Source organism: Labeo rohita, unplaced genomic scaffold, assembly GCF_022985175.1.
Source record: "Labeo rohita strain BAU-BD-2019 unplaced genomic scaffold, IGBB_LRoh.1.0 scaffold_171, whole genome shotgun sequence".
NCBI classification, from domain to species: Eukaryota; Metazoa; Chordata; class Actinopteri; order Cypriniformes; family Cyprinidae; genus Labeo; species Labeo rohita.
The window spans coordinates 132,435-141,605 of NW_026127901.1; the positions used below are offsets into that span (position 1 = coordinate 132,435).

General features: G+C 38.3%; 1 pseudogene; it reads left to right on the forward strand.

Moving 5' to 3' along the window:
* The first annotated feature begins 5,407 nt into the window (after positions 1-5,407).
* On the forward strand, positions 5,408-7,823 carry LOC127158808 (zinc-binding protein A33-like; annotated as a pseudogene).
* The last annotated feature ends 1,348 nt before the right edge of the window (positions 7,824-9,171 follow it).

Genomic DNA, 9,171 nt, shown 5'->3' on the forward strand with positions numbered 1-9,171 from the left:
TACCTCGTCTGGGCTGAACTCTCCAATAACATTCACGTCCTCTGCCACTAACCTGAGTCCATTCGAGGTATGCTACGGGTATCAACCTCCGGTGTTCGAACATCAAGAACCGGAGGTGGATGTCCGTCTGCCCAAGTTGGTCCGTCGGTGCCGGCGGCTCTGGAACCATGCACGCACCGCCATCAGAAGAGCCAACACCCGCTACACCACTCAGCATCGCCGCCGGCACCCACCGGGACGATTGTTCCATGTTGGTGACAGGGTTTATTTATCCACTCGCAATATCAACTTAAAGACTGACTCTAAAAAACTCACTGCTCGTTTCATCGGACCCTTCAAGATCACCCACCGGTTAAACCCTGTCACCTTCAGGCTCCAGCTGCCCACTACTCTCCGGATCCATCCTGTTTTCCACCAGTCACAACTCAAACATGTCTTCTTCTCCCCTCTGTCTCCCCAGGTTCCTGCTCCACCTCCGCCCCGGATCATAGACGGTGGTCCTGCGTATACCGTCCGGCGAATCCTCGATTCGCGTCCTCGGGGCCGTGGCACCCAGTATCTCGTCGACTGGGAGGGTTACGGTCCGGAGGAGCGGTCTTGGGTTCCTGGGCGGTTCATCTTGGACCCAGCTCTCATCCAGGACTACCGTCGTCGGGTATCCTCCATCCCGGGACCGTCTGGTGCCGGTCCTGGAGGGGGGGGTACTGTCACACGCACCGAGTCACGTGAGGTCACGAGGACCCGGAAGTAACTTCACGCAGGTATTTAAGCAGGAAGTAGGTGACGATCCAGCACCAGACATTGAGTTCATGCGAGGCTCAACTCTCGGTCCCGAATCTCCTTCAACTCACGTGAGTAAACTCTCTGCTCTTCGGAGCGCTTTATTTACCTGTCTGTGTGCGTGTGAGAACGCGGATTTCTTGGTGGAAATCTCAACTCCGTTTTGGAGCGTTCTCAGATCAAACTGCGTGGTTTACCTACTCACTCGTGTGTATCCGCGTTTGAGTTGTTTTCTACTGATTCTCTCACAGAGTACCAGAAACCAATCCAGATCCTGAATGAAAGTATGTGGGACACCTTACACCATACTCTCATTTTTATATTATTGTTCTGCACTCATAGGCCTTTTGATAATCAGCAATAATACTTTCAGTTCTGTAATAATATTGATTAATCCATCATGTGCTATCATTGTAGCCTATTTCCAATACGTGGCAGATGTGATACCCAAGATCACAGCGTTGCTTCGATCATATGTGGTAATACCATGCAGTTTCAAGATGGAAGAGAAATATCTCACTCAACTTTGGGTTCGTTGGGTCACTGAAAAAGGTGGCTACATGTTCCACACTAACCCAAGCAACATCTTAGACAACTTCAAAGGCCGTACAAGACTCCTCGGAAACCTGAATGAGCAGAACTGCACTGTGGAGGTGGATCTTAAAGATTCCTGACCTTGGTTCTTTAACATTGTTTGTTATAATGGGAAAAACAACATTTTTTTTTTGTAATTCAGAAACACTGTATTTGTTCTATTTAAATAAAATCATACAGAGGTCTGTGCAAACACAAATGTGAATTAAACATTCTTATTTTTCCTCATGCACATCAGTGAGCCAAAATCCTACCACGTGAGTACATTTATCTCTGCATTTGATTTCTCATGCTCAGTTATGCTTCAAATGTATGAAAAAAAAAAAACTCTTTACATTCTTTTTAAGGGTTATGATTCTGATGTTGATTTTACCAGCATATATGTAAAAACCTTATGAAACGGTCACATCATCAGGTGCATGTGCTCTGATGGACACATATCTTCCTCATCCTGCCCACCTGTTCAACAATGTTTTATAAAAGAAAACAAAAAAAATGGATAATGAAAACAAAGCATTTTTTTGCATTATCCTTCAGGTAGTCTTTCAATGTAAGTCTTCTATTTTTATTGACTTTAACATGCTTTTATGTTTCTCACATTATTCTGTAAAATCAAAATAAACACCTTTTTTTAAATTATACTTGCGTAGTACTTTTTACATAAAGAAACATACATCCATATATGTGGCTTGTGGCTTAATTATTCACTATCAGTTTTGTGTCTCAAAGATGATTGTAGACTAACAAACCCCAAGTCAGATTCCCAGTGAAATGCAAGTCAGAATCCCAGTTTGCTTCCTTCTTTTCCAAGAAGATCAATAATATCAGAAAGGTGATTAGCACATACTCAAAGTTATGCAGAGGTCACACAGATTCAAAAATTTCAAAAAGAAGTCACTTTGTCTGTTTTTGAAGCAAATGATAGCAAAACTTTGAAAGAAATAATACAGCACCTTAAATCCTCAACCTGCATCCTTGACGCACTTCCTACATCTTTTTTCAAAAGTGTGTTTAACTGTTTAGAAGCAGATCTCTTCTTTAGAACCACCTCACTTCTTTCTGGGACTTTTCCAAATTCCTGAAAACTGCAGTTGTTAAGCCCCCTTCTGAAAAAGAGCAATCTTGATAACACCATGTTAAGCAACTACAGACCAATATCTAATCTTCCTTTTATAGGCAAGATTATTGAAAAGGTAGTTTTCAATCAGTTGAACAACTACTTAAACTCAAATGGATACCTGGACAATTTTCAATCTGGTTTCTGACCGCATCACAGTACAGAGACAGCGCTCGTTAAGATAATAAATGATATTCGCTTAAATTCTGATTCTGGCAAAATATCAGTGCTGGTACTACTAGATCTTAGTGCTGCGTTTGACCCTGTCGATCATAACATTCTTCTAGAGACTGGAAAACTGGGTCGGACTTTCTGGGATGGCTCTCAGCTGGTTCAGGTCACACTTAGAAGGGAGAGGTTATTATGTGAGTATAGGAGAGCATAAGTCTAAGTGGACGTCCATGACATGCGGAGTCCCTCAAGGCTCAATTCTTGCGCCGCTCTCTTGTTTAGTCTGTATATGCTCCCACTAAGTCAAATAATGAGAAAGAACCAAATTGCCTATCACAGCTATGCTGATGATATCCAGATTTGCCTAGCCTTATCGCCAAATGTCTACAGCCCCATTGATTCCCTCTGCCAATGCATTGATGAAATTAACAGTTGGATGTGCCAGAACTTCCTTCAGTTAAACAAGGCGAAAACTGAAGTCATTGCATTTGGAAGCAAAGAGGAAGTTCTTAAGGTGAATGCATACCTTGATGCTAGGGGTCAAACAACTAAAAACCAAGTCAGGAATCTTGGTGTGATTCTGGAGTCAGACCTTAGTTTCAGTAGTCATGTCAAAGCAGTAAGTAAATCAGCATATATATCATCTCAAAAACATTGCAAGAATTAGATGTTTTGTTTCCAGTCAAGACTTCGAGAAACTTGTTCATTATCACAAGCAGGGTGGATTATTGTAATGCTCTCCTCACTGGCCTTCCCAAGAAAACCATTAGACAGCTGCAGCTCGACCAGAACTGCTGCCAGGATTCTGACTAGAACCAAAAAATCTGAGCATATCACACCAGTTCTCAGGTCCCTACATTGGCTTCAGTTTGGTCATTACCTTACAAATAAGGTTAAGGAAATCTCATTTAAATGAATCCATAGAGTTTATCCTACAAAAAATCTTCTACAAAAACGTAAAACTGATACTGATTTAAAATGCTGTTTTTTTGTGAATGCTCCAATGAAATAATCTCTCATCTGTTTTGGTTCTGTCAATATACCCAGCATTTTTGGAATAATGTGAAAGTTTTCATTGCTAATAATATTTTTAAAACATTTTCCTTATCTTATAAACATGTGATTTTGGGTTATTTTATTAAAGACTGCTCTTTAAAGGATGTTTGTTTTATTATAAATTTTATTTTATTTTTACGTAATTATTACATTCATAAACACAAGTTTACAAAGGCAAACCTCTTTTTATAGTCCTTGAAAAAGAGATTAAAATTGTATATGTAATGTCAAAATATATAAAAAAAAAGGTTAAAACGATTAATATAGGCTCTTCCTTTAACATTTTCAAATAAAATAAAATTAGACTGCAAAGTATATTTCTGTATTAACATTTCATTGTTATATGATTCATATGAATATGGGAATGCAAATATTTGTGTAAGATATATTTGTCTGTTAACTGATTCTTATGTACCATTTTCCTTGTTTTTTGTTTTATTTTTATTTATTAAATTATTTTTCTTTCTTGTTCCTTGTTCCTTCATTTTGAGGCATGTGAAATGTGTTTTGTTATACAGTGATCTGTGAACATTGGCCACTGTTCATAAAACTGTGAACTTTGGCCACGGATGTTACTGCTGATTGGTTGAGGTGCCTCACGTGATCCAAGTTACACTTTCTCCAATAGTACGTAATACAGACCCTCTCATCTCCATATAGTCATAAAATCTGTGGTTTTATCACATGCTTTTCCAGTCCACCGCTCATGAGAAGCGACAGTGGCTGACACAGAACAAAGACGTCAACATCTGAGACAGCAGAGACACAGTCGAGCAATGGTGTTTCTTTACAATAGGAAATTAAAAAAATTATATTTACTTTCAATAAAACCAATATGTGACCCTGGACCACAAAACCAGTCCTAAGTAGCACTGGTGTATTTATAGCAATAGCCAACAATACGTTGTACAGGTCAACATGATCTTTTTTTTTTTTTTATGCCAAAAAATCATTGGGATATTAAATAAAGATCATGTTCCATGAAGATATTTTGTAAATTTCCTTCTGTAAAATTATCAAAACTTAATTTTTTATAAGTAATATGCAGTAATATGCTAAGAACTTTATTTGGACAACTTTAAAGCCAATTTTCTCAGGTATTTATTTATTTATTTATTTATTTTTGGCATCCTCAGATTTTCAAATATTTGTATCTCAGCCAAATATTATCCTTTCTTAACAAACCATACATAAATGGACAGCTTTTAGATTATGTATAAATCTAAAAAAATAAAATAAAATAAATAAATAAATAATAATTTTAAAAAAGAAAAAAAAACCTTATGATGATTTTGTGGTTCAGGGTCACATATGTGTGTGTGTATGTGTATATATATATATATATATATATATGTGTGTGTGTGTGTGTGTGTGTGTGTCTGTGTGTGTGTCAATATATGGCCACATATCATATTTCCATATATGTGACCTGTTTGAACACACCCAAAAGTGATCAGAAACTCCTCCCTCTTAAAACAATCACCAGGAAGAGACTCATTATTTCTCCTTTCTGTCGTTTTCTCTTCTGTCTTTACTAAAGAAAACAAAGAATTAGTGAAGAACAAAGAGAAACACTTTAAGGATTTTTGGGACGTTTGTTTATGAACAGACAGCAGATCTTTGTGATTCATTTTTGAAACCGTCGTTCAGAAAGTGAAAAAGTTTGGACTGCTGGAGCTCAAACTGAAAATGGATTCACTATCTGTAGAAGAGCTTTCTTGTCCCGTGTGCTGTGAAATCTTCAAGAATCCTGTTTTTCTGTCATGTAGTCACAGTGTCTGTAAAGAGTGTCTTCAACAGTTCTGGAGAACCAAGAAAATACAGGAGTGTCCTGTCTGCAGGAGAAGATCCTCAAAACCTCATCCTCCTCCTAATCTTGCGTTAAAAAACTTGTGTGAGTCGTTCCTGAAGAGAAATGAGAGTCGTTCATCAGGATCTGAGGAGATCTGCAGTTTACACAGTGAGAAACTCAAACTCTTTTGTCTGGAGGAAAACAGCCAGTGTGTGTAGTGTGTGTTAATTCACAGAAACACGACAATCACAAATTCAGACCCATCGATGAAGTGGTTTCATCACATAAGGTAAGACAAATGAGTTTTTCAACTTCATGCTGTTGAAAAGTCTTATTTAAGTGTTGATTTGATTGAACAGGACTGCAGTGATCTGAACCCCATTATCAATGCAGTTTCACAAATTTGGTGAATCAGTAACTATGGGGGCAAATACTTTTGCACTGCATTATATGATCATATCACTGTTTCGACTTCTCTTCTTTTTTCATTGTAATCTGGTGTTTTATGTATTTTTATTTTGTTTAATTCTAGGAGGAGCTCAACACAGCACTGAAATCATTACAGGAGAAACTAAAACACAATGAAACAATGAAAGTAGAGTTTGAGAAAACAGTTCAACACATCAAGGTGAGGAAACAGAATCAGAGTCATTTTCATTACAGCTGTAGGATCACTATATACAGTTATGATCTGATATATTTAATATAATGGACTCCAGCTGATTATTTTTGTACATGACGATCATCAATCTGCTTCTGGATCCGTTATATGTCTGTATCTGAGTTTATCTCAGATCTGAATGATGTGATTGTGTTGATGTGTGTTGATGGAGATGATTAAAGTGAATGTGGTTTGATTTCAGTCTCAAGCTGAGCACACAGAGCAGCAGATTAAACAGCAGTTTGAGAAGCTTCATCAGTTTCTCAGAGATGAAGAAGAAGCTACAATCACTGCACTGAGGGAGGAAGAGGAGCAGAAGAAGAAGATGATGAAGGAGAAGCTGGAGGAGATAAACAGACACATCTCAGCTCTTTCACACACAATCAAAGACACGGAGGAGATGATTAAAGCCAGTGATGTCTGCTTTCTAAAGGTCTGATTTCAGATCATTGATTGATTGATTGATTGATGATTGAGTTGTTGATGATCAATGGTGTGTTTGTTCTGCAGGAGTTTCCAGTCTCAATGGAAAGGTGAGTGATCTGCTGGTGTCTCTGGTCTCTCTGCTTCTGATCCAAAACCACTGCAGTTCTGACTCCTGAATGTTCTTCCAGAGTCCAGATCTCACAGTCGGATCCACAGACGCCTTCTGGAGCTTTGATTCATGTGCCACGTTACTTGGGCAACCTGCCGTTCAGAGTCTGGAAGAAGATGCAGGACATCGTCCAGAACAGTGAGTCTGACTGCAGAACATCTGAGCTCACACACACACACTGGAAATGATGCATGATGGGGAATATTGACAGATTTCAGCATTATGTGTGAATAAACAGATGATCTACTGCACCAAAATCAGCAGATCACTTTTAGAAATAATGAATCCCAGAATTCAGTGTGCTTGACCTTCATATTCAGTCTAATGAAAGACACAGAACTGATTTCAACAATTTTGGAATCTATTTATTTGATCAGTCTGACATAAACTTCATTTCTTCTGTATTATTGTAGTTTATAAGATTTGAATATGACAGCACTGTGTAAAGTTCTGTACAAAGGCAACATTTTGTATTAAAAGCAGCTTCTCACTATAATTGAATATAAATTACAGCATAAATCACATGAATATCTTTTCAGCATCTGTTGATTGTGTCTCATCAGCTCCTGTGATTCTGGATCCAAACACTGCAAATCCACATCTCATCTTGTCTGATGATCTGACCAGTGTGAGATTCAGTGGGAACAAACAATCTGTTCCTGATAATCCAGAGAGATTTGACTCGTATAGCTGTGTTTTGGGTTCAGAGGGTTTTAACTCAGGAACACACTGCTGGGATGTGGAGGTTAAACAGAGTTTATACTGGATTCTTGGAGTAACTACAACATCAAACCAGAGGAAGGGACCTGATTTCTTTAAGTCTGATGTTTGGTGTGTGTGGTACAGATGTTCTCCAGGTTCTGGTTTTGCTGTTAATCAGGATCTTGATCGTGTGAGAGTGTATCTGGACTATGACAGAGGAACAGTGTCATTCTCTGATCCTGTAACCAACACACATCTACACACATTCACAACCACCTTCACTCACACACTCACACCATTCTTCTGGAATTATAGTTCTTCCTCTCTGAGGATTTTAACGATCAATAGTCAGTAATCATTACTTCCTGCTTTCATCTTTCATCATGATTCAATATTTAATCACATGAGTAAGAGACTGTTGATCTGAATATCAGATCAGAAAACAAGTAAATATAGTAATCTGTAAAAATGAATAATTGTTCAAAACACATGAAGGGTTAAAATAAAATCATGTGAATCATATCTGACCAATGAGAAACAATGATGTGTCATGAATCCCTGCCCATAACACCCTAGGAACACCATAGCAACCACTCAGAACCCCCTAGTAACAATCCAGAGTACTCTAGTAACTGCATAGCAACACCCTCACTAGAAATCTGTGTGTTTGTGTGTCTGAGAGAGAAATTCACTATTAATAACAAGCATAATAATAATAATAATAATAATAATAATAATAATATAGATAATCTAGATCTCCACAGGGTTTCAGAGCTTCTTTAAAGTGAAATACAACAGCAATCTTCTGTTGCGATTTTAGCTCAAAGGGAAATGTATATAAATAATTACAATTAATTATGATTAATTACAATTATTTATATCAGCTGCCAGTAGTAACTGTAGCAGAATTAATTTTCCATCAACTAATCTGTTCGCCCAGCGAACATTCAGTATAATCTTTATATCAACTCTAAGAAATGATATTTTCTTAGCCACAGAAAATAACTTTCTTAAAGTACCATTGCATTAGAGCATGTAGCTCGAATCGGAATCGTAAAGGGACATTAATTTGCAAGGCAGAATCAGAATCAAAACTCATGTAATTTGTGCACAATAGTTTATTAACGAAGGACTAACACATAACTAATCTAAACAAACAAACATGAAATCACTCATACATGTGGGAATGGTCAGTGAGACGCAGTTAGAGAGAGAAACAAGGAAATGAAGCTATGAAAGAGTCAGTTAACCACCTGCCGTGAAACCATCAGTGTTATCTACAGCTTATACTAAACCTCTGTATGTTTAGTTAAGTGTACGATACTTGCATTGCCTTGGTCGTCGAACAAGTGTCCGAATGCAGTCTCTGGTGAAAGATGGTTTGGAGCAGTGGTGGGTTTGGACATGCAATCACGTTCTTCCGGGTCTGAAGAGTGATAAATTCCAACGATGTTCTGACTCAATGGTGACTGGGAGTTTCTTCCCACGTGAAAGTGAAGAAGAACCAAGAGCTGAGAGGGACTCAGCTGAAGTCCTGTGATCCTTGGGGAATGGAAAGACAAGGCCGCAAGGCCTGGCGCATGCTTAGGGAAGTCCTGAAGAGTTCTAGCTCATCTTCTTAGGTTCTCCAAGAACCACTGACTGACTGCGGCGAGTCATGAAGATGAATTCCAGGGTTAAGTCAAACTGTCTGGCTCTTTGTT